A 13,753-nucleotide genomic window follows, 5' to 3' on the forward strand; every position below is an offset into this window, starting at 1 on the left:
TGAAATCATAGCAACAGCGTGAAATTGAGAGCTTTACACATTCCAATAAGAAGCAGCAGCTATAGGGGAACGTGGACTGCAGCTAATGTACAGATCCTAGACCTAAAGCTGCTATTACAAGAATTGCTTCATATAATGAGAAGATAAAGAATGAAGTTAAATTTGTACTTTTACTGTCATATATTTGTCAGTGACTTTTACCCTATAATATGTTTAACATATTTGTTATATTATGTCATACAGCACAATAGCTTATAGGCAAGGGATCGTCTTGTAGCCCCTGCCTGAGAGAAGACATGGTTCAATTCCTGTGAGGAAATGTTAATAATAATAATTCCTTTATTTATATAGCGCACACAGAGCTTGCCAGATCAGTCCCTGTCCCCAATGGGGCTCACAATCTAATCAACCTACCAGTATGTTTTGGAGGGTGGGAGGAAACTGGAGGACCTGGAGGAAATCCATGCAAACAAGGAGAGAACATACAAACTCTTTGCAGATGTTGACCTGAATGGGACTCAAACCCAGGCGCTGCAAAGCTGTAATGCTTTTAATGAAGACAGAAGATTGAAGAGGAGCCGCGAGGAAGAAAAAGCGGAGCCGTGTGGAGTATATACGGTAGATATATTTTTTTGGGTGTTTGGGTTTAATAGGGGAGTTTCATTGTATCCATATTATAAAATGATATATGTGATTAAAAGTTCTTGAGTCCTTTATCAGTCCTTGATAAAATCGGCGCAAATCGGAAATATTCGTGTAACACGTCGGGAAAAAGCAAATCGGGCCCTTAGTAAATGACCCCTACTGTGTGTGTTTTCACAGTACTATGACATCACTGTATGTAGTATCTCTGTACTGTTATATCACTGTGTGTATTATCCCTTTACTGTGACCTCACTTTGTATATTATCCCTACACTGGTATTATCCCTGTACTGTATGTATTATTCCCCTTTTTGACAACACTGTGTGTATTATCTCTGTACTCTTACACAACCGGGAGTATTGTCCCTATACTGTGACATTACTGTGTGTATTATCTTTGTCCTGAAAAAATAACTGTGCATATAATCCCTGTTCTGTGACCTCACTTGGTATATTATCCCTATACTGTGACATCACTGCGTTCATTATCCCTGTGCTGTGACATCACTGCATGTATTATCTCTGTACTGTGACATCACTGTTGTATTAGCCCTATACTGTGACATCACTGTGTGTATTATCTTTGCGCTGTGGCATTGCTGTGTACATTATACTAGAATTGTGATATTACTGTGTGGATTATCCTTGCAGTGTGACAATGTACTGTGACATCACTGTGTGTATTATCTCTGTACTGTAATAATGCACTGCGCCACTATCCTTGCACTGTATTATCCCTGTACTGTGACATCACTATGCGTATTATCTCTCTACTGTAATAATGCACTGCTTCACTATCCTTGTACTGTATTATCCCTGTACTGTGACATCATTTTTGTATTAGCTCTGTACTGTAGTAATGCACTGCGCCACTATCCTTGCACTGTATTATCCCTGTACTGTGACATCACTGTGTGTATTATCTCTGTACTGTAGTAATGCACTGCGCCACTATCCTTGCACTGTATTATTCCTGTACTGTGACATCACTATGCGTATTATCTCTCTACTGTAATAATGCACTGCTTCACTATCCTTGCACTGTATTATCCCTGTACTGTGACATCACTATGCGTATTATCTCTCTACTGTAATAATGCACTGCTTCACTATCCTTGTACTGTATTATCCCTGTACTGTGACATCACTATGCGTATTATCTCTGTACTGTAATAATGCACTGCTTCACTATCCTTGTACTGTATTATCCCTGTACTGTGACATCACTGTGTGTATTATCTCTGTACTGTAGTAATGCACTGCACCACTATCCTTGCACTGTATTATCCCTGTACTGTGACATCACTATGCGTATTATCTCTCTACTGTAATAATGCACTGCTTCACTATCCTTGTACTGTATTATCCCTGTACTGTGACATCACTGTGTGTATTATCTCTGTACTGTAGTAATGCACTGCGCCACTATCCTTGCACTGTATTATCCCTGTACTGTGACATCACTGTGTGTATTATCTCTGTACTGTAGTAATGCACTGCGCCACTATCCTTGCACTGTATTATCCCTGTACTGTGACATCATTGCATGTAAACTTCCCTTTTCATTTTCCCTGTATTTTCTGTGTGGGACACATGTGAAACTTGCAGTACGCTCTTCTTTAACACATGACACACTTGAAAAACACTGGAATAAAGCAGTAAATAACTGGGACCCCATATTTATCATACGTATGATAGCCCCGCCGCTGATTTTTGCGCAGTGCGATACATCAAGAGGCTCTGCCATCTTGATGTATCAGGCAGGGTCCTGCACAGTGTCTATTTCTATGCCTGACCCTGCCTGGCGTAGAAATAAACGTAGCTGTTGGATTTTCACATGTAAAAAGTTGCTGGCTGCAGCGAGTGCACAGGTGCGCGGACAGTGATGCCCCACGATGGCCCACTCCTGGCCGACCCTGCCCTCCACTTGGCCGGCTGCTCCGCCCCCTTCATGCCCCGCTGTACCACTGGTGTGAAGGTGGCGGATTGGGCTAAATAATCAGCAATAAGCTAGCATTTGCGGTTATTTCAGGGCTTATTTCAGAGGCATTAATAAATATGCCCCAATATATTAACAAATAATTATAATAATAATCATCATATTAAACTAAGCTACTAATTGCATCACAAGACCTTTTGCATATGTGTTAGATTACCACTAGTCTACTTCTAGTTTTTCTTTCTCGCCTGCTGCTAGGGTTAATTTCCATTCAGTGCTACAGGGCAGAACATGAGTGTAAGCACTGCTACAATTGGCAAGAGCAGTTAGTTATAGGCTGCGCACATATAAATCATGCAGAATTGTATTTATCCCGGGCTGTGACAGAAACGTCACATGGTCTGCTGCTACTGTGCCCTTTTCTTTTCACAGTCCTTTACGGCTGCCTTTTAAGTTCTAGTAATTGGTGAAGGGCGCGCCTGAAGATGACTGAGAGTGAAGCAGAAGATAAAAGGCAGGTAATGAGAGGCTCCCTTTGATGGGTTGGCTGACCGGCTTTTATAATTCCTAATTTTTACGAAACTCCTGTAACAGTGAAACAAGTGAAACAAATTTGCTGAACCTCACCCAAATTCCTTGAAATGAATTGTGAATTTTATATGGTCTCCATGTAAATAACCTTTTTTTAATAATCACAGTATATACCTACCTGTACGCTACATACATACGTATTTAGAGAGAAAATAAATTTATTTTTATTGAATCTAAATGTTTTACCATAAAGTTTAGATTTGTTGCACACGAATGAGTAAAATATTGAAAACAACAGACCCATGTTCCATTGTTTGTGGCCCGTGTGTTTTTTTTGTGGCCCAGTAGAAAACACTTCATACATAGTGTCGTGATAACCACGGATGAGTGTATGAGTTCATAGAAATTATTTGGATGTACAAAAACATTTGTGTGCATAAGCCCTTACATATAAACTTGAGAGTATCCCACTACATGATGTTGACCACATGTACGGTAATCATAAAATTGCATTTTCAACACTGCGTCAATGTATATGTCGATAAGCGATTTTTGGGAACCCTAAGAAGAAAAACTCCATATCCAGTACACTAGTGACACCAAAAATAATACAGACATCCAAATTGTAAGGTTTTTTTTTAATCAATGTGTTGCATGGTACAACGAGCCAGTCAACAGTAATCTTTTACTGCGTCAGATACATGAATGTGATGATACATGGTGCAGTGTAAAAGAGTTTTGGGGGATATTTATCATATGCCGGTGCTCGTCCGCCGGTTTACGATAGCCCCGTCGCTGCAGCGTGATACATCAAAAGGCTTCAGCCGCTTGATGTATCGGGCAGGGTACTGTGTTTATGGCAAGTGAAAAGTCGCCCTCCGCTCGCACCGTACACACAGTGTCAGCTCTGAGTTAACTGTTGTGCTGCGCATACCAAGATCTTGGGTAGCCATAGATTAATGTTTCAATTATTTTTGAGAAACGTAAAGGAAATAAGGTTTGGGGGAGGGTTACACTCTCTTTTTTGGGGGAAGGTGATATATCTGGAAAATATCTTGAAAACCCCTATCATGCATTTCATTTATACATTAAACGCCCTTAAGATGACAGAGCAATACCCATTCTCTTGGTGTTGAGTTTAGTGTATATATTTCTATGCAGAAATCAGTGGTACAATTTATTACAATAAACCTTGTAATATGTTTTAGAGCAATGCTCCTTTCTCCATGTATCAGACTATGCCCATTCCCTTGTAAATTATAATTCACTCTCCCTTGAATTTATGTAGGCCCCCAACCACAAACTCCAAAGAGCCCATTTAGAAAGATACAGATACAAGCTGCTACAGTAACTCAAGGTGAGTTTTATATCTCATCTTATGTTTTTCATTTGCATCAATATTATTCAGTACTTGTCCAATAGGTCCAACAGGGTGCTGCCGCTACTTCTGAGAGTTGAGGCTAAGGAGCTGAAACTTCTGCTTTCTTCAAGTTCTTTCCATGAGAAACATAACCTAAAAAATTCAGAAAGCGTTTTTGTTTTCTTCACCCCAGTCATAATTAAACTAAGGGAATAAAGCTATGGAGCCCTAAACCTTGACCACTGCCTTTGCATTGATCTAAAAATATTTTTATTGAACATCACAGGTGTTTTCTACATACTTTTTTTCTATCTAATGTGAAATCTAGTGAGGAAATACCATAAATACTGTATGGCCCAGCTAGCCCTCAGTATATAGCCAACCTGCCCCCAGTTTATAGTCAGCCAGCCCCCAGTATATAGTCAGCCAGTCCCCTGTCAAAAGCAAGCCGGTCCTCAGTATATAGCCAGCCAGTCGCCTATATATAGCCAGCCAACGCATGTATATAGCCAGCCAGTCCCCTGTATATAGCCAGCCAGTCCAGCCTCGCTTGGTGATCTCAGTCAGCTCCATTGAGGTGAATGGATCAGAACATTAATGCATGGCTGTCTGCTCCATTACTCTCCCGGAGCAACGAGGGGTTCGACTGAGGTAACTGGGACCCCATCGGACCCCTCGTTTTAAGCACTGAGATCTCCATCGATCAGCAAGTTAGGCTCTATCCTATGGATAGGGCCTAACTTCATTTGCGGGAAAAGCCCTTCAAGAATGACAAATGTTGTCTGGAAAGTTGTTTACAATTTGAAACCTTGCTGCCATAGAACTCCTCCCTTAGTAGAAGGTTTATAAGGTGAGCAGTTCCAGTCCTTAGAGTCTTGAAGATAGGCAACATAGATTGGATTAGAAGACTGCCAGTCTACCTGAGCAACTAGAAGAAGCTGAGATGGGGATACTCTGCCATATACCCTGGGCTCCTAGCCTTTGACAAGGGTACCAGCCTTCTGAGAAAGAGAGGGAAAGTTAGCCCAGGCTTTTCCTCAGTGTAGAACCTTCTGCCAGAGAGGATATTGGAGAATTCAGCCCTTGGATTTTCTTGTATTGCTTTGTACCAGAATTTCTTCAGTAAAGAAGTTAACCATTCACTGCATACCCTAACTCTCTGGAGTTACTTTCCATTGCGGTGCAGCATGCCTTACCATACCCTCCAGAGAGCAGCAACATGTGGTGTCATCTCGACGTTGCCTGGAAGAACCACCATAACAATGAGGCAACCCCTAACGCAGGCACTGCAATAATTAGCTTGCTGTGATTCATAAAGTCTATCTCCACTCAAAGTACAGTGCTCTGTTTGATGTCAGAGTACTGATCCAATCACTTTCTGGACCAAGGCTATGGATTCTCATAAAAGAACTTTTGGTTCAGTACTCTTTGTTTGTTACAGTCTTGTAATTGGCTGTGTTATTCTGTTATTCTGTATTCTAGTATTTCTGACTCTTTGCCTGTATTCCTGACTATCCATCTGCCTCTTGATTTTGAACCATATTTGTTAACTATCCCTCTTTGTTTGTATTGCCTTTTCTGTGTCTATGTGATTGCACTTTGGGGCAGGTAGGTAACGTCCACTAGTTGTCTATCTACAGCATAGAGGAGGGCAGGCAAGTTGGCAGGAAAGGGGGATTATTCTGAGGGCCCACTGTCTTTGTCTATGTCTCCAGTCCGTTTGCTGAACCTGCTTAACAAGACCAATGGCAATATGTGACTGCTGCCTTTCTACCCAGGGGGTAGCAAGTCTGATCTCACAGTTGTTTGTTAATCTAATGCCTGAATATAAGGATGATTATACGTGATTCTTGTTGATATTTTGGTTGCTGAAATAGTTAACAGCAGAATGTTTGCTTCAGTAATGAACAGACAAGTTCTAGCTTTATACATACTCGCAGGATTCCCTGCTAATATATACATTCACACTAAAACAATAAAAGGAAGAGCAAAGGTAATTAAATACAAATAAGTGATAAGAAACAAAAGTGTCAGCCTGTTTTTACACTCCTATATATCTCTGAGTAGGCACCCATCCACCTCACCTTGCCAAACCACCAGATATCTTTGTCATGTGAACTAGGCAGGGAGCCAGCAGGTCAGAAACTTACACAATTTGTGGCGCCTGCTTAAAGTGTCTGGGAGTCTCACCAATCAGTCAAAGCCTCAGGGCAAAATGTAATTATCTTTTTCTCTTTTTTTTCATAAAGGTACTGTAAAAAAAAAGTATTTACTCAAGACTTTCTTTAAAGCAACAGAAGAAAAGGTGAGGTATCGCTGAGAGTACAATGTAATCCTCCCCATACAAGAGTAGCATTAACTTCTCAGTGTTCTTTAATCTGTAAAGACAAAAGAAAATACAGTGTAGAGCCTGTGGGAGAGATGTGGAAAGTATTATTTACACAGGGGGATCATGAAGCGTGAAGAGGTTTTTACGTCTTGTTTTGAAATCATATTTTTGTCAAAGGGGAACAATCTTTCTGAATGTCTTCAGCGCTGAAGCCACCCAACCATCCATGTAATTTGTAACATCAAGTGAACCTAATGTTTCCTTTTATAGCTTTGAAGACTTGTTTATGCAGCACTGAATGGCGGTATGTCTGCATTATTTTTAAGGCTGAAATATGCCGCCGAACGTCATTTTATCTGTTCCTTTCCAAGTAAAGTAGTTAGATGTAGATGTTCTGTATGTCAGTGTTATGTATTGTTATATCTTCACCTGAAAAGAAGATCCAGGTCCAGTTTGATCACACATCCCAGGATCTCCGTCCAGTTAGGTCACACTTCCAGGGATATCAATCCCCTTTGGTCACATATTCAAGGATATCCATAATAAAATAAAATGGGGGAGATTTTTCACTTAAATGTTAGTGCTAAAAAAATCTCATATTTTTTAGAAGTTTGCCTTTTGTGCATTTATCAGTCACTCATCCGTATTTGCACCACAACTCACGGAGCACAGCTTTTGGATGGGTCTACTTTAATTATGCAAGGAATCCAGCTGTTTAGACTAAAGTTAGTTGTATCAACCATCTTTAAAATCATTTTTAAAAAGTCATAAAAATGTATGCAGCTTGCCCAGTCTCAGGTGGTAACTTGGCAGGAAGAAGCAGGACAACCAACTCTGCAACTTTTTGTGCACAACAATTTGAGACCTTTAAAAAAGAAAAAGTAGAATCCTCCACACCAGGCAACAATATTGGACTAATAGGCACAGATGCAACTTAACACAGAGAGAATTCCCCTAATACAAATTAGACTAAGAAACAAGACAAAGAAGGAACTTGACTGACAGGAAGCTAGAAAGAGAAAAGAAAAATCTTCCCCAATGTCTTATGGGTAGGAATTGCTTTAGGCAGGGATGCTTCTTGGAAAAGGGCAATAGAGGAGGGTGCCTTGAGGCGCCAACAAGCCATTATTATACAATATATCAGAGGGAGGGCAACAAACAGAACCTTTGCCTTGGGTAAAGAAAAGCTTATAGCTCTTGTCCAAGCTGGTCATAAAGGGTCGATGGAAGTTTCATGGAGATTTGTATAATATTTTGACCTAAGGTGCTAACATATATAATGAAATGTAATAGGTATCATATCTATACATCCGTAATTAGCTTTGCTCAGCTTGCTTCATTGAGGGTTTTCTATAATTCTTCTGTGCTGTTATAAAGTATATATAAGTATATTACTGGTGTGTGGAAATACATGTAATAAGTTATAAAATGAAACTTGATATAGGTACACAAGACCCCGGGGCAGATTTACCCCCAAAATCTCAGTTTATTCCAAAAATCTGTGTTGTATTACTTAAGCCACATTTATCAATGGGTTTAAACCTCTTTACCACTTGGGTGATAAATTGAGTGGCTCAACAAAAAAGGATATGGTAAAATTGCCACCCTGCCCTGTCCTATGCCAGGCTCACTTTGTATAATAAAGTTCTGCTCGGAGCAAGCATCTGGATTTGTGTTTTTTTAAAGCCTTGTTGGCTGTTATACAAGGCACGATATGTTGGGTCCAATGTGTCAGAATGCCACCAAACTTTTGTCACAAATGTCTAACCGCACAGTCTACTAAATTCTAACCTCACAGATGCTCAAGAGTTACCATCCTTCATCAGTCGTTGTGATAAATGTAGTGCATATTGAGACTTTGTAGTCTAATTGTACAGTAATAGACAGTATAGAAAACAGTAAAGCTGATATGTATTAAATAGAATACTTTTTTTTATATCTACTCAAAAGTTTTGTACATGTCGCACATCTTGTTACACACATCACACATCACTTTACATTCTGGCATTATTTTGGCACACTCACATGCTCTTTCCAATGGAAAGCAATTCTGGTGAAAATTTATATTTTAGAATTTATATTCTGGCTGCAGTTTAAGAATACAGTGAAGAATGGAAGCAAGAGATGCTGAAACTACTTGCACAACTCAACTGAGATAAGATCTGAGGGTCATTGCTTAAATTATAAGAACAAGTGCAAACTTAAAGCTATACATTTTCAAAACAAGTTTTAATGCTTATTAATATTAGTGACATATTATAAACATGCCACATCAGGGACCATCATCACTCCAGGGACTTCTCTGGCATGCTCTGTTTAGTGGCTGAGGTAGGCAACTGCAACACAATTCTGGAGAAGTCTGGAAAAAGACCATGACCCCACACAGCGACAGCATTAACCTAACTCTAGACCTTGTTATAATCTGTTTAACCCTTTGCCTATCTAAGTTCTTAAAATTGCAGGGTCCACAAAAAGGAACCAAGCCCAATATTGCCTGTTTTAATGGTATGTATACTCAGCCTACTACATGAAAATTGAATGTCAACTATATTCATAACATTCATTTTAATTACTGCTGCTCAATTTAACTATCCATATCAGACCCTTATATGGTGAAAGGTTCAACCCTGTGCATGGTTGACTAGCCACACAACCTGCTATGCCACTCAGCCATGAATTGGTGTAATAAAAAGAATTAATATGCCAGAAAACTGGCAGAGAAGACATGTGAGTCTCACCATACCCATCCCCAGATCACAGCTTTTTCCTCTCCACACCTCACTTTGTTGGGGACCTGTCGGGCAGAGGTGTGAATTCCCTAGCATGCCAGAAAAAGACTATAGCTGAAATCTCTGCAAGGTAAGACCTGGTCTGAACGGATCCAACCTGGCATAGATTGTGTCTGGGTCTACTAAGAGGCTGGAGTCTCTTAGTAGATCCGGACACTTAAAAAGCAAGTCTTAAAAATTCTCCCCAATGTCTCTAGCGTGCTGTGAGCATTGTGAAGTTGTGTCATATTGATAACTGCCTAAATGCATTTGTTACACATTACAGCTGATAAATCTTTCTCAGTCTGTGGTTCTTAAGCCCATTGCCTACAAGCAAGTTTAAACCAATAAACTTACTCTATGTGTGTGCAGGTTCTACTGAACCAAACCTAGAATCAATCAAAATACCTGTTGAGTTCAACAATTCATAATTCAGTCCAGAAAATTCTGCAAGTGTGTGCACAGAACGAGATTGTCAGAACTTGCTTGTGGTTTTATACTTCTACGATTTCCGAGCAAAAATTATTATCACTATGCTCCTAATCATGACCTTGACCATGTCCATTTGATTTAACAAACTAAAGCATATGAATGCTACAGAAGGCCTAGTTTCTACAATTCAGGATTTGCTGGATAAGTGCTGCAGTTTTCGGGGTGACTTTTCACGTTCTTTTTAGTGCAAACTGCTTGTAAATGTATTTATGAAGTGTCTGCGACCCTGCGGCCATCCTTCATGCCACACAAATTAAGGGGCGTTGGCCCAATGATGTGGATCGAAGTTAACAAACAGATTTCAATGTTTTCTAACCCCTCACATTGATTAGGGTTGATTTACATACTACTTGACAACCAATATATGCTCAACTAAATCATTCCCAGCACTTAGCTGAATGTACATAGGCGCTGTAGTGATTTGTAGTGCCCTCCAGCCGTACAACTGAAATGGACAGTATAAGTGCATGTACAATATTGCAAAAATGTAGAAAATGTACACATTACTACATGATACAGCAAAAGAAAAAAGGTAAAAGTGTATGATATTTCAAAGGTTTCTAGAATACATTTTTATTACGCTGCTCTCTAAGAAACTGTACAAACGAGTGAAAATGCAAGAAGGGATTTTTCTGAAAAATTTGTATCCTTGGTCAAGTAAATAAAATCCTCTTCCCCAATTATATTAACTGTACTAGATCTAAAGATTTATCTACATAGATCTGTGAACCACACCTTCTGGTATTTTGGAACTATGCAGCGGTATATGGAAATGCTTTAGGACTGAAGCAAGTATTTACATTATAATCTAATTAACATAAGGTGGGTCCATGTTAGCGGCTGCACCCAGCCTATTTATAAAGTATATCTTGCCCATATGCGGAGACCTAACCCTAAGCAAGGCCATTAGCAGTTGACTGATGGGGTCACAACAGCCATCACCCCACATGATCTGCTGCTTGCAGTAGTGGCGGCTTATAGCTAGACTGTGTTCCGAGAAGTGGTGTTGGTTGTATGGTGGTGTCCATCCTTAGTGTACTGACTAGAGATGAGCGAACATGCTCGTCCGAGCTTGATGCTCGGTCGAGCATTAGGGTACTCGAAACTGCTCGTTGCTCGGACGAATACTTCGCCCGCTCGAGAAAATGGCAGCTCCCGCCGTTTTGCTTTTTGGCGGCCAGAAACAGAGCCAATCACAAGCCAGGAGACTCTGCACTCCACCCAGCATGACGTGGTACCCTTACACGTCGATAGCAGTGGTTGGCTGGCCAGATCAGGTGACCCTGGGATAGACTAGCCGCTGCCCGCGCTGCTCGGATCATTCTGTGTCTGGATGCCGCTAGGGAGAGAGCTGCTGCTGGTCAGGGAAAGCGTTAGGGTGTTCTATTAGCTTACTGTTAGGCAGGAGTGATTCTAAAAGAACCCAACAGCCCTTCTTAGGGCTACAATAACGTTCTACTTTTTTTATTTTAATTTGCATCTAGTACCATTTTGTGAGGAATTAGCAGGGGGACTTGCTACCGTTGTGTTTAGCTCTTAGTGGCACACATATCCATAGCAAAGACCGAAGTGGGAAAATTTAGTAGGGGTTGGATTTCAATTAGGCACTAACTCAGTGTCATCTCATCTGGCATAGTAGTGTGCTTTGATACTTGGCTAGAAAATAGCCATAGGAGAATACAAAGAGCTTACTTACGCATACAGTAGCGTTCTATATATTTGATTTCTGGTTGATCTGCTGGTGGCTGTACTTTCTGCAGTGCATGTACTAGCCAATTCTGAGCAATTTGTAGTGAGACTTGCGACCGCTGTGTTCTGCGCTTAGTGACGCACATATCCATAGCAAAGACCGAAGTGGGAAAATTTAGTAGGGGTTGGATTTCAATTAGGCACTAACTCAGTGTCATCTCATCTGGCATAGTAGTGTGCTTTGATACTTGGCTAGAAAATAGCCATAGGAGAATACAAAGAGCTTACTTACGCATACAGTAGCGTTCTATATATTTGATTTCTGGTTGATCTGCTGGTGGCTGTACTTTCTGCAGTGCATGTACTAGCCAATTCTGAGCAATTTGTAGTGAGACTTGCGACCGCTGTGTTCTGCGCTTAGTGACGCACATATCCATAGCAAAGACCGAAGTGGGAAAATTTAGTAGGGGTTGGATTTCAATTAGGCACTAACTCAGTGTCATCTCATCTGGCATAGTAGTGTGCTTTGATACTTGGCTAGAAAATAGCCATAGGAGAATACAAAGAGCTTACTTACGCATACAGTAGCGTTCTATATATTTGATTTCTGGTTGATCTGCTGGTGGCTGTACTTTCTGCAGTGCATGTACTAGCCAATTCTGAGCAATTTGTAGTGAGACTTGCGACCGCTGTGTTCTGCGCTTAGTGACGCACATATCCATAGCAAAGACCGAAGTGGGAAAATTTAGTAGGGGTTGGATTTCAATTAGGCACTAACTCAGTGTCATCTCATCTGGCATAGTAGTGTGCTTTGATACTTGGCTAGAAAATAGCCATAGGAGAATACAAAGAGCTTACTTACGCATACAGTAGCGTTCTATATATTTGATTTCTGGTTGATCTGCTGGTGGCTGTACTTTCTGCAGTGCATGTACTAGCCAATTCTGAGCAATTTGTAGTGAGACTTGCGACCGCTGTGTTCTGCGCTTAGTGACGCACATATCCATAGCAAAGACCGAAGTGGGAAAATTTAGTAGGGGTTGGATTTCAATTAGGCACTAACTCAGTGTCATCTCATCTGGCATAGTAGTGTGCTTTGATACTTGGCTAGAAAATAGCCATAGGAGAATACAAAGAGCTTACTTACGCATACAGTAGCGTTCTATATATTTGATTTCTGGTTGATCTGCTGGTGGCTGTACTTTCTGCAGTGCATGTACTAGCCAATTCTGAGCAATTTGTAGTGAGACTTGCGACCGCTGTGTTCTGCGCTTAGTGACGCACATATCCATAGCAAAGACCGAAGTGGGAAAATTTAGTAGGGGTTGGATTTCAATTAGGCACTAACTCAGTGTCATCTCATCTGGCATAGTAGTGTGCTTTGATACTTGGCTAGAAAATAGCCATAGGAGAATACAAAGAGCTTACTTACGCATACAGTAGCGTTCTATATATTTGATTTCTGGTTGATCTGCTGGTGGCTGTACTTTCTGCAGTGCATGTACTAGCCAATTCTGAGCAATTTGTAGTGAGACTTGCGACCGCTGTGTTCTGCGCTTAGTGACGCACATATCCATAGCAAAGACCGAAGTGGGAAAATTTAGTAGGGGTTGGATTTCAATTAGGCACTAACTCAGTGTCATCTCATCTGGCATAGTAGTGTGCTTTGATACTTGGCTAGAAAATAGCCATAGGAGAATACAAAGAGCTTACTTACGCATACAGTAGCGTTCTATATATTTGATTTCTGGTTGATCTGCTGGTGGCTGTACTTTCTGCAGTGCATGTACTAGCCAATTCTGAGCAATTTGTAGTGAGACTTGCGACCGCTGTGTTCTGCGCTTAGTGACGCACATATCCATAGCAAAGACCGAAGTGAGAAAATTTAGTAGGGGTTGGATTTCAATTAGGCACTAACTCAGTGTCATCTCATCTGGCATAGTAGTGTGCTTTGATACTTGGCTAGAAAATAGCCATAGGAGAATACAAAGAGCTTACTTA

The 13,753-nt window shown here is 40.6% G+C and overlaps 1 long non-coding RNA gene across 1 annotated transcript; it reads left to right on the forward strand.

Annotated features, from left to right (window-relative positions):
* The first annotated feature begins 2,976 nt into the window (after positions 1-2,976).
* On the forward strand, positions 2,977-8,061 carry LOC140128990 (uncharacterized). Its single transcript, XR_011855233.1, has 3 exons — positions 2,977-3,101; positions 4,403-4,471; positions 6,724-8,061. It is a non-coding gene; the product is annotated as an uncharacterized lncRNA (long non-coding RNA).
* Positions 8,062-13,753: the final 5,692 nt, after the last annotated feature.

The sequence above is a fragment of the Engystomops pustulosus genome, chromosome 4 (assembly GCF_040894005.1).
Source record: "Engystomops pustulosus chromosome 4, aEngPut4.maternal, whole genome shotgun sequence".
Taxonomy (NCBI): Eukaryota; Metazoa; Chordata; class Amphibia; order Anura; family Leptodactylidae; genus Engystomops; species Engystomops pustulosus.